Source organism: Spermophilus citellus (genome assembly GCF_964194105.1).
Source record: "Spermophilus citellus genome assembly, chromosome: 3".
Lineage (NCBI taxonomy): Eukaryota > Metazoa > Chordata > Mammalia > Rodentia > Sciuridae > Spermophilus > Spermophilus citellus.
The window spans coordinates 135,173,190-135,186,395 of NC_138184.1; the positions used below are offsets into that span (position 1 = coordinate 135,173,190).

The window sequence follows — 13,206 nt, forward strand, 5'->3', positions numbered from 1 at the left end:
TTATGTCTAAATCTTAATTAGAAATCCATGCTTTAGAAGCATCTTAAATAAAAAGACTTAGAAAGCTTAATATATATGTATTATATATATACACACATATATATGTATATGTATAAAGCTATGCCTGGCAAGTACTAATGAAATAAATAAATAAAGTAGCTGAGGTGTCTACATTGTCATTTTTATAGAATAGGCCTTAAACTACATGTGACAACCACAGATATAGAAATAGGTATGGTCTGTTGTCAGGGAAACAGAAAACAGTTCTTCCTAAAAAGGTCAATAAGTGAAATAAATTGCAGGGGGAAAAAAATTTTTGACCAATGTTTACTTGGCATCTGCCTATTCCTGGCCCTAATCTATGGGATTTATTTACATTCTCTCCTTTTAATACTCTGATGACACTAGGCTATGAATTACTACCTCCAGGCCGTGTCGGTTGTCGAAAGCTTCCAATGTGCCCAAGCAGGAAATTGAGTGCAATTTTGTCAAGCCAGAAAATTTAACACACAAAAACTCAGAGCCTTAAAGATCTCTGTATAGAATTCAGGATACTCAGTTTAAATTTAAAATATAGATAAGCATCAAATAATTATTATTCTGCAAGTATCCCATGCAATGTTTGAAACATACTCATTTTAAACATTATTTAATATTTATCTGAAGTTCAAATTTCACTGGAAGTTTTTTTGTCTTATTTTCTAAATCTGGCAACTCTGAACAGGGGATGAAATAGAGGGAGGACAGAGCTGAGCTAAGATATAATGATGCTTCTGAAAGGTCTCCCCTTGGGTCAAGAAGCAAGTCCCTCCTCCACGCCTCTCTCAACAAAGTACTCAAGTAGAAATATATACACACATACACATGTATATGCATTTATGTACAAAATTTATGTATACACAACCATTTTCCTATGATTGTTTATTTATATTTATTATTACTATTATTTAATATTACTATTATGTCATAAATTAAGGTTTTAGAGAAGGAAAGAGACATAGCAAAATATTCATACATTCCTTCTTCCATATTCCATTTGCAGCATTGGAAGACTTGTTTATCCTTTTTAAACCACCGTGAATAACAAGCTTTACTGCTCTTAAGTTTGCAAAACGGGACTCCAGGAGTATATTCACTATAACATTGTCCCACCACCGTGACAGTTCCATGTACCATCGGGTCTCTATTTGCTTTGCAGCATAAACCAAGGACACAAATTCTGTCTGGACTGGAAGTGTAAAGCAATCAAGGCTGAGGTTAATCAGAGATTTGCTGGAGCAAGTGAGGCTTAAACTAAGCTTAATGAAAGGAGAAAAAGATGAGCTGGATTTCCTATAACAGAGTATTTTACTTTAATGTCAGTATCAAAGATTTGAGGATCTGGCTTCAAATCCCATCTTAGGTAGATAATGTAAGATTGTTGGAGTAAGTTCTGCATTGAATTTGTTTAATTTGCATTTAATTCAATGTTTTTAATTTCTGCATCATTGTGTTTAATTTGCGTGAAAAATATCATTGGGAAATATTCAACTCTAAATCCTAAAAATATACACTTGTACTGGTTCTCCACGTCTGAAGAATGGGGAGATTCTAACTGAAAATTCCTTTTGACTAAGAGAAGTAGCAGAGCACGTGTCAGAGATTTTGAGTGAAATTCTCCCAGGATATCCGTCACTTGAGGGCAGAAGGGGAGACAATCTGTCCTGGTGACGGCAGGTGCTCTTTGCATTCATTTGGGACATTATGTTTTGCTTGGTGAAAGTGGTATCTATAAAAAGGGAGTGGTCCTGCTGAGGCTCTGCAGACCATGAGCCTCCAGAGCTCCAGGACTGAATTTCCACCTCAACCATTACCCTCTCGTCCTAATTTTTCAAAAAGTTAAGATGTAGCAAAATATACTCTGCCCTAAATTTATTCTGAGCACGTAATCTCACTTTGATGGTTCAGAAGGCAATCCCAGGATCTTATGCCTTTAGACCATCCACAGATTCTGTCATTTATTAAAATTGAGGTCTAGGGAGTAGTGGAAAGGATGTGGGGCTTAACTCACAACATCTGAAAAACTGAGAGCAAGTTGCTCAACCTCTTAGAGCCTCGGTTTTACTAACAAGATTTGTCCTTTAAGGAATAATGAAAAGAAGGGGCTAAGAGTAATGTCTGGCACAGAAACACAGAATAACCATCAGATAGATAGGCATTTCAGCTCCCCTGGCCACTCTTCAGAGCCTGAGAAGCAAATGGCATGAGGCACCATCCTGATTTTCTGCCATGTTTAGAAACAAGCCATTTATCTAAAATAAATAAATTGAGGCTTGAATAAATAAAAGCCTGTAAGATTTATATTTACTCACATTTATTATTCATATTCATAATTTACACATATTTAATTATTCAAAGCATCTTTTAAATATGTAAAATACCCTTCTAAAAACATCCCTCTTGATTTGGAATTTCTGGTTACTTAAAATCTAGATCAAGAGTTTGCAAACCACAACCCAAGACCACATCCCATCTGCCACCTGATTTTGTAAATAAGGTTTAGTGGGAACACAACCACACCCTTTTGTTTATATATGATCTATGGCTGCTTTCTTGCAACTTGGGCAGTTGAGTAGTTGTGACCCTTCACAGAAAACAATCCTCAGTCCTTGGCCCTAGATCTAATTATTTTTTCTGGTTGTTAAGTAAAGTCAAAGGCAAGCCATTGCTAGTGAGAGGTGGGAATTCATCCATGTGCTCAAATGGTGTTAAAAGTACAGCTCCACAGGGCAGCGGCTAGAAGATTTTGTTGCCAAAGTCAACTAGATCTGGCTTCAAATCCCACCTTATGTAGATTATATACTTGTGAGACCATTGGGAGGATCAAAACTTAGCTTGATCAATGCAGTAACAGCTCAATAAATGTTTAATCTCTCCACTTTTCTCTACCTCTAAAATTTTAAGTAAATAGCTGCTTTTTCCCCATACTCTGGTCCAGTCCAGCTGTATGGAAAGCTCAGGTAAGATCAGTCTGAGCCCATGATAAAATGAGCTCAAACAAGGCCATAGCATACTTTTATCTTAAACATAGACAAAAAAATGACATTACTGGACATCCATAAAAGACCAAATATCTCCTTTCTTGGTCAAAAGCAGTGATTGTCATTTCTTTACCCGGTCATAAAAACGTCTCTGCTTTCTGACAGCATCCAATATAGAATGAATGCTTACTTTTCTAACTCACCCAGCTGAAAACACAATTCTATAGTAGATTATTTCTATCCTGCCAACCCCCCTGCCCCATGGCTTCCCATAGTGTGTGTTCTTCCTTCTGGCAATGAAGAATAAACCCCTACCTGTTCAGTTACTGGTGTCCCTGTGGTCTTTAACTGAAAATTGTTGATGGACAGAAAAGTGAGATAGGATGTTTCAGTTTGATTACATTTGCAGGTGTCAAAACATCTAAATGTACACTGGTGGTAGGAAAGAAAGGAAATAATGATTAATAATTCCATATTCTAGGCATGTTTCACACATTTTTCCTTTTAGTCATCACAATTGTCACAAGTTGAATATCACTGTGTCCACAGGAAGCAGAGGTTTGATGAAATTGGCCAAGCCATATTATCTGGGACATGACAGATATTTTTGTTTCTTTGAAGTTTACAAGAGCAGAGAGAATCACTACTGGTTTTTGTTGTTTTGTTTTAAGAAAGAAAGGACAGGCAACGCAGAGTACAGGGACTGGCCTTGTCTCCTGTGACTCCTGTGTCTCCTGGTGTACTGTACACTGTTGGGCACTAGGACCAGGACATGAAGATTGTCTCTCTGAACATCTTAGAAACTTGTCTAGTCCTCCTTATCTTAAATATAAAATCTCAGATCAGCTATTAATTATATCTTTGGTAATAGCACTTATTACGAAGGGTTTAAATAATGGGATGAGAGAGAACCATCCACCTAACGACCAGCTTTTTTTTTTTTTTTGGTTAGGACATTTTATTGGTGGTTTTTAGGTATACATGACAGTAGAGTTCATTTAAATATAAATATATAAGCATGGAAAGTTATGTCAGATTCATTCCTCTGTCTTTCCTTTTCCTATCTCCCTTTCCTTCCCTTCATTCCCCTTTGTCTAATTCTCTGAAATTCTATTCTCCCTTCCCCTTTATTGTGGGTTAGCTTCCACATATCAGAGAAAACATTTGATTTTTGGTTTTGAGGAACTGGCTAATTTCACTTAGCATGATAGGCTCCAGATCCATCCATTTACTAGCAAAAGTCAGAAGGTCGTTCTTCTTTATGGCTGAGTATATGTACACATTTCTTTATCAATTCATCTTTTGAAAGGCCCCTAGGTTGGTTTCATAACTTAGCTATTGTGAATTATGCTGCTATAAATGTTGCTGTGGCTGTGTCACTCATTGTAGTATGTTGATTGTAGCTCCTTTGGATATATGCCAAGGTGTGAGATAACTGGGTCAAATGGTGGTTCCATTCCTAGTTTTTTTTTTTTTTGAGAAATTTGCTTTCCAGAATGGTTGTACTAATTTGCAGTCCTTCTAGCCATGTATGACCACACCTTTCCCCCCACATCCTCACCAACATTGTTGCTTGTATTCTTTTTTTTTTATTGTTGGCTGTTCAAAACATTACATAGTTCTTGACATATCATATTTCACACTTTGATTCAAGTGGGTTATGAACTCCCATTTTTACCCTGTATACAGATTGCAGAATCACATCAGTTACACTTCCATTGATTTACATATTGCCATACTAGTGTCTGTTGTATTCTGCTGCCTTTCCTATCCTCTACAATCCCCCCTCCCCTCCCCTCCCCTCCCCTCCCCTCTTCTCTCTCTACCCCCTCTACTATAATTCATTTCTCCCCCTTGTATTATTTTTCCCATTCCCCTCACTTCCTCTTGTATGTAATTTTGTATAACCCTGAGGGTCTCCTTCCATTTCCATGCAATTTCCCTTCTCTTTCCTTTTCCCTCCCACTTCTCATCCCTGTTTAATGTCAATCTTCTTCTCATGCTCTTCATCCCTACTCTGTCCTTAGTTACTCTCCTTATATCAAAGAAGACATTTGCCATTTGTTTTTTAGGGATTGGCTGGCTTCACTTAGCATAATCTGCTCTAATGCCATCCATTTCCCTCCAAATTCTATGATTTTGTCATTTTTTAATGCAGAGTAATACTTCATTGTGTATAAATGCCACATTTTTTTTTTATCCATTCATCTATTGAAGGGCATCTAGGTTGGTTCCACAGTCTTGCTATTGTGAATTGTGCTGCTGTGAACATCGATGTAGCAGTGTCCCTGTAGCATGCTCTTTTTAGGTCTTTAGGGAATAGACTGAGAAGGGGAATAGCTGGGTCAAATGGTGGTTCCATTCCCAGCTTTCCAAGAAATCTCCATACTGCTTTCCAAATTGGCTGCACCAATTTGCAGTCCCACCAACAATGTACAAGTGTACCCTTTTCTCCACATCCTCGCCAGCACTTGTTGTTGTTTGACTTCATAATGGCTGCCAATCTTACTGGAGTGAGATGATATCTTAGGGTGGTTTTGATTTGCATTTCTCTGACTGCTAGCGATGTTGAGCATTTTTTCATGTACTTGTTGATTGATTGTATATCCTCCTCTGAGAAGTGTCTGTTCAGGTCCTTGGCCCATTTGTTGATTGGGTTATTTGTTATCTTATTGTAACGACCAGCTTTGGTAACCCCTGAGGAAACAGTCAAGCCACTGATGCCCAGAGGCTCATTTCAGACCACTTTGTGGTAATCCATGGAAAGACTCTGAAATGGGTGTTGATAACAAGTAGCTCAGGTGATTTTGATACAAATGTATGTTAAGAATGCTACCATGACACATCTGACTGTCTGATTCCTTGTTGTTTACTCAGAGTTCATTCATAGTTCCAGACACAGAGTCATTATCTCCAGCTACTCTGTTTGCTGACCTCCCACCTCACTGAACTATAACAGCACTCAGGGGCTGCATTGGGCAACTCATAACTGAGTATGGGACTGCTGGGGAAAACTCTAGACTTGGAGTCACAATTCACTTTCTTGATCTGCAAGACTAGCCAGGTGACCATCAGCCTTGATCTCATTTGCAATGTAAAGGGAAAAGGGTCTCAAAGCTGGTCTGGGTCAGAGCTGCTACAGTGTAATTCAACTCAGCAACACTTTCTTATGGAAGCAATTTACATTCTTGATAAAAGGCTTTACATTTCTTCCCTATAAACTTTTATGGTATTAAGACCTATTCTAGAAAACTAGCTACAAACTAGCTACACACTCATTCCTTTGGCTAATGGTATTTATTCTATATTATTCATATTTTTGCTAACCAAGTTTATGCTAACAAATGTCAATCTGACAAAAATAATCTAACCACTTTGCTTTTCTATAAATGTCTTTGCCAAGGGCAAAGATTTGAATTAGCCCATTTCAGATCCTTTTCAGCGAAGAAAATTGAACACTAAACTTGAATCTCTCTTATTTAAATTTTTGGGGGAACAAAGGTAAACAAGAATTACTACACCCACCTGCTCTTTATAAACCATAAAGCACTCGACAATGTATGATTTTCATGATGACACATGATCTATACATCTGTTTTATAGGCATAAATCGTGTCCCTCCAATAAGATTACAGTCTCCTGAGACACATACATTATGAATCTTTGAATCTCTCCCTTCCCACCCTGTGTGTGTGTGTGTATTCACCTTAAAGAATAAAATTGATATAATAATAATCCTATTTTACTATTAAAATAAGTAATTTTTCCCTGACAACTCAATTAAAAGAAACTAAATATATATTTGTTCACTTTGCTTCTTGGGAAGAGATCTGAAATGATCAATTCAACAATTTCTCTTGGTAGGGATGTTTATATGATAGATTATACATACATGGAACACAGATATGGGGAGGAGAGAGACAGAATGCCAGGAGAGTGAATTGAATGTGACCATTGTTTTTTCTACTTTGCATCTCACATTTAATGTCTTCATGAAGTCACTGAATAGGACAAAGGCTGTACTCCTAAAGATACCAGCTCTCCTCTGCCAGGAGATTACAACAAGGTGATAAGACCTGCACTAGAGTTATCTTTTGTGCAAGGCAGCATAGATGCAACATTTAAGTGTCATTGTACTGAATGACACAGAGAGATGTCAGCAACTCCATCTGCTCATATCAGTGGTTTTTGTGCTGGGCAGATGATTATGAGCTCCACAGAAGAAAAAGAGGTAGCTGCATTGTAGGCACTGATCATGACATTCTAAAGGACAGAATGTGCAGTGTGTTTTCAGGGGCAACAGGTTGGAGAACAGTAATAGATGATGCATGAAAAGTACATGGAGGGGCATTCTCACACTAGTTTCCAATTCTTCCAAACCAGAGGTGGCTGGAAGCCAGAATATATGAGTAATTTATTTTTCCATGTGACTTCAAGAATAGAAGCAAGAAATTTGTCTTTACACAAATCAGCAATTTATTCCAAGAACTCATTTATACAAACGACCTAAAATAGTCAAATTCATAGAAACTGAAAGTCAAAAAGAGATTACCAGGAGCTTGGGGAAGGAGAGCGGTGGCTCAATACATACTTTCACTTGGGGATGCTAAAAAGTTCTGAAAATGGATGATGGTTGGGATTGCACAACAAAGTGAATGTCTTCAAGTCCCTGAACTGTATTCCAAGATGTTTAAAATGGTAAACTTTGTGCACTTTCCCACAGCAATGATAAAAATTTACAGACAAAGAACTTCCTTCATGACAGATCCTCTCTAGGAAAGAAAGGTTGATTCGGGTGAGGCTTTTAATAGGGCAAATGGAAAATAAGTGCCACTTTAATATAATGGAGCTACTTCAGACCCAGAGAAGCCACATTTCTGTTTAATGGGCCTTTTTGTCAGAGATGATTTTAATACGAGCTTGATTTTTTTGTTGTTGTTGTATAGTTTCTTTTTATCTTGGCACCCTCCAGCTGGGGCATCACAGGTCTGGGTGTGGACACAAAGGCAAAAAGGAGAGAGAATTTCTGGCCAGGAATGGTGAGCAAGTCCCAGCAGCATGGGTCCAGGCCAGAGCTAAAGTGAGAGGTGGGGAGACTCCAGGAAAATGAAGTGCTTATATCTGTAGAAGGCATTCTCTAACTTTATGTGTTTTACTTCCCTCTACTATACTGTACATCTAAACAGCTGTCTTCAATCTTCAGTACAATTCAGAGGTCTGAAAACTGCAGCCCAGAGGGGCCCTTGTTTTTGTAAATAAAGTTTTTATCTGATCATAGCTATTCCTATTAATTGATGTACTTACTGTTGGTTGTTTTTGATTTTTGCACTATGATTGTGGAGCTGACTGGTTGCAACAGATTGTGTGGTTTGTGAAACCTAAAATATACACTCTATGTTCCTCCAAGAAGAGTTTGAAAAATAGTTTGTCACAGATTTAATTAGTTGTGTTTGTGAGGAAACACAAGGGCTTTGTCCACCATTTAGAGGAAAGACTTGGGAGAGGTACACAGGTCATCCGGCAGGAGATAGAGATTGGGGAAGCAGCCAGCAATGGACACTTGCTACCGATTTGGGACCTGAAGAACCCCACAAACCCTGCCCAGGGAGTTTCTGAAATCCTTGCATAGTGGACTAGGCTTCCTGTCATCACCTAAGTGAGACCTTGGACCATGAGACACATTAGTGTTATTTATCTGTGATCTCATCAATGAAGATTTTGGATTTTTTGACCATATCTTGAACAACCTCAGTCCTTAAGAAGGCCTATGAATATGTTCTCAGCACAATTGCTGAACAGGTGAGCAAAGGGTGTTATTGATTACACTGATTCCACACAGGCTCACTGGACAATTCCATCCCATAGTAAGCAGTACATTGCTATTTTCCCACAGCTTCTGAAGGGAATGGGGGAGGGGATAAGGACTCTTTTATGCAAAGAGGTGACAGGCATAACACAAGATATATACAAAGCTGTGCAGGCTTTTCATAAACATTTCCTAAAGATTTTAAATCAGAACATTTAAATCTCCCCTGAGAAGTGAAAGAACCATAAACCAGCTAGTATAGATTAAGTTCCTTTTTATTTTTTTAATGGGATTATTCCTGGCATGAGAAGGGACACACATCAAAGATTCTTCCCCTGCCCCACAAAACTGAGGGAATCCCTGACCAATAGCACTCTGACTTTGGCATTGTTGATGGAGGAGACCACAGAGCTCAGTCTGAACTTCTGTATCAGGGACTGCAGTGGTGCCCTCCATTCTATTTGGTCTGACTTTTAGATTGTCGATAATAACAATAATTATAATAGTTCTTCAGCCAGCAATCCTTTCTACCAGAGCTCAGGGCAGGAAGTGCTCAGATGCTAAGGTGCTGAGAGCAAATAACAAAACTTCAGTCTCTGGACAGTTTATCCCAGAAAGTGGGTTACCTGAAACTTTGTAGGAAATATTTCTTTCTTTCATGAGTTAAATTCAACAGATGTCACTCCTTAAAGAAAAGTGACTTAATCCCCAGGAACTTGAATCTTTAGTTAACCAAGTATTTTGAAATGATGGTTACATTCAACTTTAAAAAGAGAAGCAACCTTTGGACTTAGCAACTACTATTTTTAAAGTATTTGGGGTTCCAGACCTTCAGCAAATGTAGCACACAATCTCCATGATGGTGTTCTTATCTTTTCATTCATTTGTACACATACCTATTTCAAGGTTATTTGGTACTTACTGTCCACCAAACATCTCTCTAGAATAAAAAGGTAGAAAAGGTATGGCTCCTGCCTTTAAGCAAATCATATTTTTATGAAGAAGGTTCTGTTTATATTAAATTTGATTATGATCCTCACAAATCATCACTAACATCCAAAATAAGATGGGGAAATAAGAAAATGTGGCAAGCAATTTGGTCTACCTCATGAACTAGCTTTGAAGAAAATTTTCAAAATGATATTTCAGAAATATTTGCCTAGGGGCTGGGGATGTGGCTCAGGGGGTGGCGTGCTCGCCTGGCATGTGCAGGGTGCTGGGTTCGATCCTCAGCACCACATAAAAATAAAAAATAAAGATGTTGTGTCCACCAAAAACTAAAAAATAAATATTAAAAGATTCTCTCTCTCTCTCTTAAAAAAAAAATAAATATTTGCCTAATGATGGAATTTTTCTCAAGGTTATTTGAAGGATATCGCCTATTTGCACATATTCTAATCTTTTTAAAAATATTTCTGACACATTAGTCATAACATGATACATTTCTTATAATGCTAGCACAATAGCTTATCCACAGTAAATACCAATAAACACTTCATAGATTCGTTGAGTTTTAGATTTGAAAAATTGTTTTTGAAATCAGCTAGTCCTGTGGCCCTTTACCTAAATTAGATTTTTCACCATATTAAAAAATCTGATGCAATCTGTAATTTTCCCCATTAAAACAATCCCCACTATTTACATATGCTCACACTTTTGTGTACAGTGTGAGGGGACTGGTGAATCTCCTTAAAGACATCCATGAACTGCCTTGGCATCTCATGAACTCAAGCTGATCATATCACATCTAGTCTGTCTTTCTTTTTATAATTGTTGAAATTCATCTCCAAAAACATGAGTTGGAAAATAATGGCCCATATGTCAAACCTGGCTCACTTCACCTTTTTTGTACAGTCAGTGAACTAAGAATGGTTTTCATGTTTTTAAATTGCTATGCAATACTTATATATTAGCCTCGATTTTATCTCTTGGCCTGTAAAGCCTGAAGTACTATATAGCCTTTTATTGAAAAATTTTGCCAAATTTCTGGCCTAGAATAGTTCAGTATTCCTCAAATTATTCAGCCAATTACTAGAAAACAGTACTAGAATTCATACTGCCTGATTCCTCATTCAATGGTCTCATTACTTCTACTACTTAACTAAAATATTGATAGTTAATGAATTGATTGATTTAAACCCAATGAAAAAGAAAATAAGGAGTTGTAAAACTAGAGTGTTTAATAGCCAGACGTGTGGTGCTCAGGAGGCTGAGACAGGGATCATGGGTTCAAAGCCAGCCTCAGCAAGAGCTAGGTGCTAAGCAATTCTGTGAGACCCTGTCTCTAAATAAAATACAAATTAGGGTTGAGAATGTAGCTCAGTGGTTGAATGTCCCTGAGTTCCATCCCCAGTACCCCCAACCCACCAAAAAAAAAAAAAAAAAAAAGAAAGAAAGAAAGGAAAAGAAAAGAAAACTGGAGTGCTTAATAAGTAATTTCTCAGATAAACAAGTATGCTTATGCGGGTGTGTAGGAAGCTGAAGTCCAGTGAATTTAGTGACTCATCAAAAATCACACTGCAAAGAAGCAAAACTAAACTCTTAATTTCAGGTTGCGTGTTGCTGACTTCATTTTTAAAACTTTATATTTCATTCCACATATTTGAAACACACTACCTTCTATAAATAGTAAATAATGGCATAGAAGCCATTTTATATAAAGTAAAATTATTTGAAAGAATATTGTTCTTAATTTTTATTTAAGTGATTTTTAAAGTTATTTTCAGATCCTTTCTGTCATGTAGTAACAAGAATCAAATGAGAAGAATTACAATAACTATCCACAAGCTATTTTAGAAACAGTTCTTTAGAATTTCCTAACTACCCGGATTACTATTAATTATTTCTTTCTATTGATTTGGGTTATCAGAATGATTTCAGACTACATGCAACAATATTGCCAGTAATAGAGTTAAAATATTTTGATAATGAAAACAAAATTAACACATCACTTAAAAGTTAAGCATCTGAATAATTGTATGAATACCAGGTTATCTATGATGTTTCTAGGCAAAATCTTTTTTTTTTTTTGACAGTTTCTGAAACCACTTTTATCCAAATTTAAACTAGATTGGAAGTACAGAAAATTCTTTCTTTAATGAAAGGAGTCATGGTCATAGTAAATAACCTTCCTTCTTACAGCAAGTGCTTCTGAAGATTCTGAATTAAACCAGACCCACAGCTCAGCATGCCTTCTTGAGACATCACTGTCATTCACGTGTCCCTATCCCAAGTCTCCTGCACTTACCTGGAAGAGCAGCTTTCTCAGGGTGGAGTGCAGAGATGGGCTACTTGTCTGACTTCCAAATGGGATTCTTTGCTAACAGCAGGGCCACTGCAGCCCTCCCATGCTCTGCTGCATTCACAAAGGCCCTGGACAGCTCACCCAACAAAAGGAAGCTGAAGTGTTCCAAGTTCCGCAGGGTGTCAACAGACTGCAAAACCTCAAAACCATTTCAAGCACACTAGCATTGAAAAACCAAGCTCTTAAAGATGAACAGTCCAAGTTGCAAAATGACAGGAAGGCTAACTGTCCTGAAATATTTATTAAGGGTGGGGTGTTTCTTATTATATGTCAGATGTTGTTTATTTTATTTGAGCTAAGCTTTGTAGAGAATGAAGGTGGAAAAAAGATAATAATTAGCAATAATATTAGCAAAGTAGTAATATTAGCAAACACAAAAGTAGGAGATAAACTGTGTATTATGTTTAGGGTAAAAGAATGTATATACATATATATACATATGCATATATGTACATTTACATATTATAATATGTATACATATACTATATATATTTGTGGGTATCTATCTATAGATCATTATATATAGATAGCTGGATATACACACAGAAATATATATGCAATATATATCCATATCTATGTATATGAAATTTACAGAATCATTTTGTATCCCTGTGGCTTCTCCTCATAATTTTGGTGGTTATATCCTGTATTGATTTTATTAACAATAGCCTTAAGATATGATACTATAATCATCTCATTTAATTATAATTAAGAGCAGAGACATTTAAAACCAGAGTGTATTAGAGTGTCAGGGGAGGGGAGTGCATTTATCCACAGCCTCACTTTTAACATTTAACATAATTTCTTTTTTTTTTTTTTTTTTTTTTGGCTTTTTTTTTTTTTAAATTTTTTATTGATTATTTAAAGCATTACATAGCTCATGATATATCATCTTTCATACATTAGACTCAAATTGTGTTTTGAACTCCCATTTTCACCCCAAATATAGATTGCAGAATCACATCTGTTACATATTCACATTTTTACATAATGCCATATTAGTGTCTGTTGTATTCTGCTACCTTTCCTAACCCCTACTATCACCCCTCCCCTCCCCTCCCCTCCCATCTTCCCTC

The 13,206-nt window shown here is 36.9% G+C and overlaps 1 protein-coding gene across 2 annotated transcripts in view; it reads right to left on the minus strand.

Annotated features, from left to right (window-relative positions):
• LOC308645836 (putative G-protein coupled receptor 141) overlaps window positions 1-12,170 on the minus strand; it is a gene marked incomplete at its 3' end in the record, with an annotated part of 61,387 nt that extends 49,217 nt beyond the window's left edge. The window contains exons 1-2 of one of the 2 annotated variants that reach the window (XM_081288248.1): window positions 12,074-12,166; window positions 3,336-3,452 (exon numbers count right to left, since the gene is read on the minus strand). Of the gene's footprint in view, window positions 1-3,335; window positions 3,453-12,073 lie in introns of both variants that reach the window. The other variant, XM_081288249.1, reaches the window with a different exon arrangement.
• Between the last annotated feature and the right edge of the window lie 1,036 nt (window positions 12,171-13,206).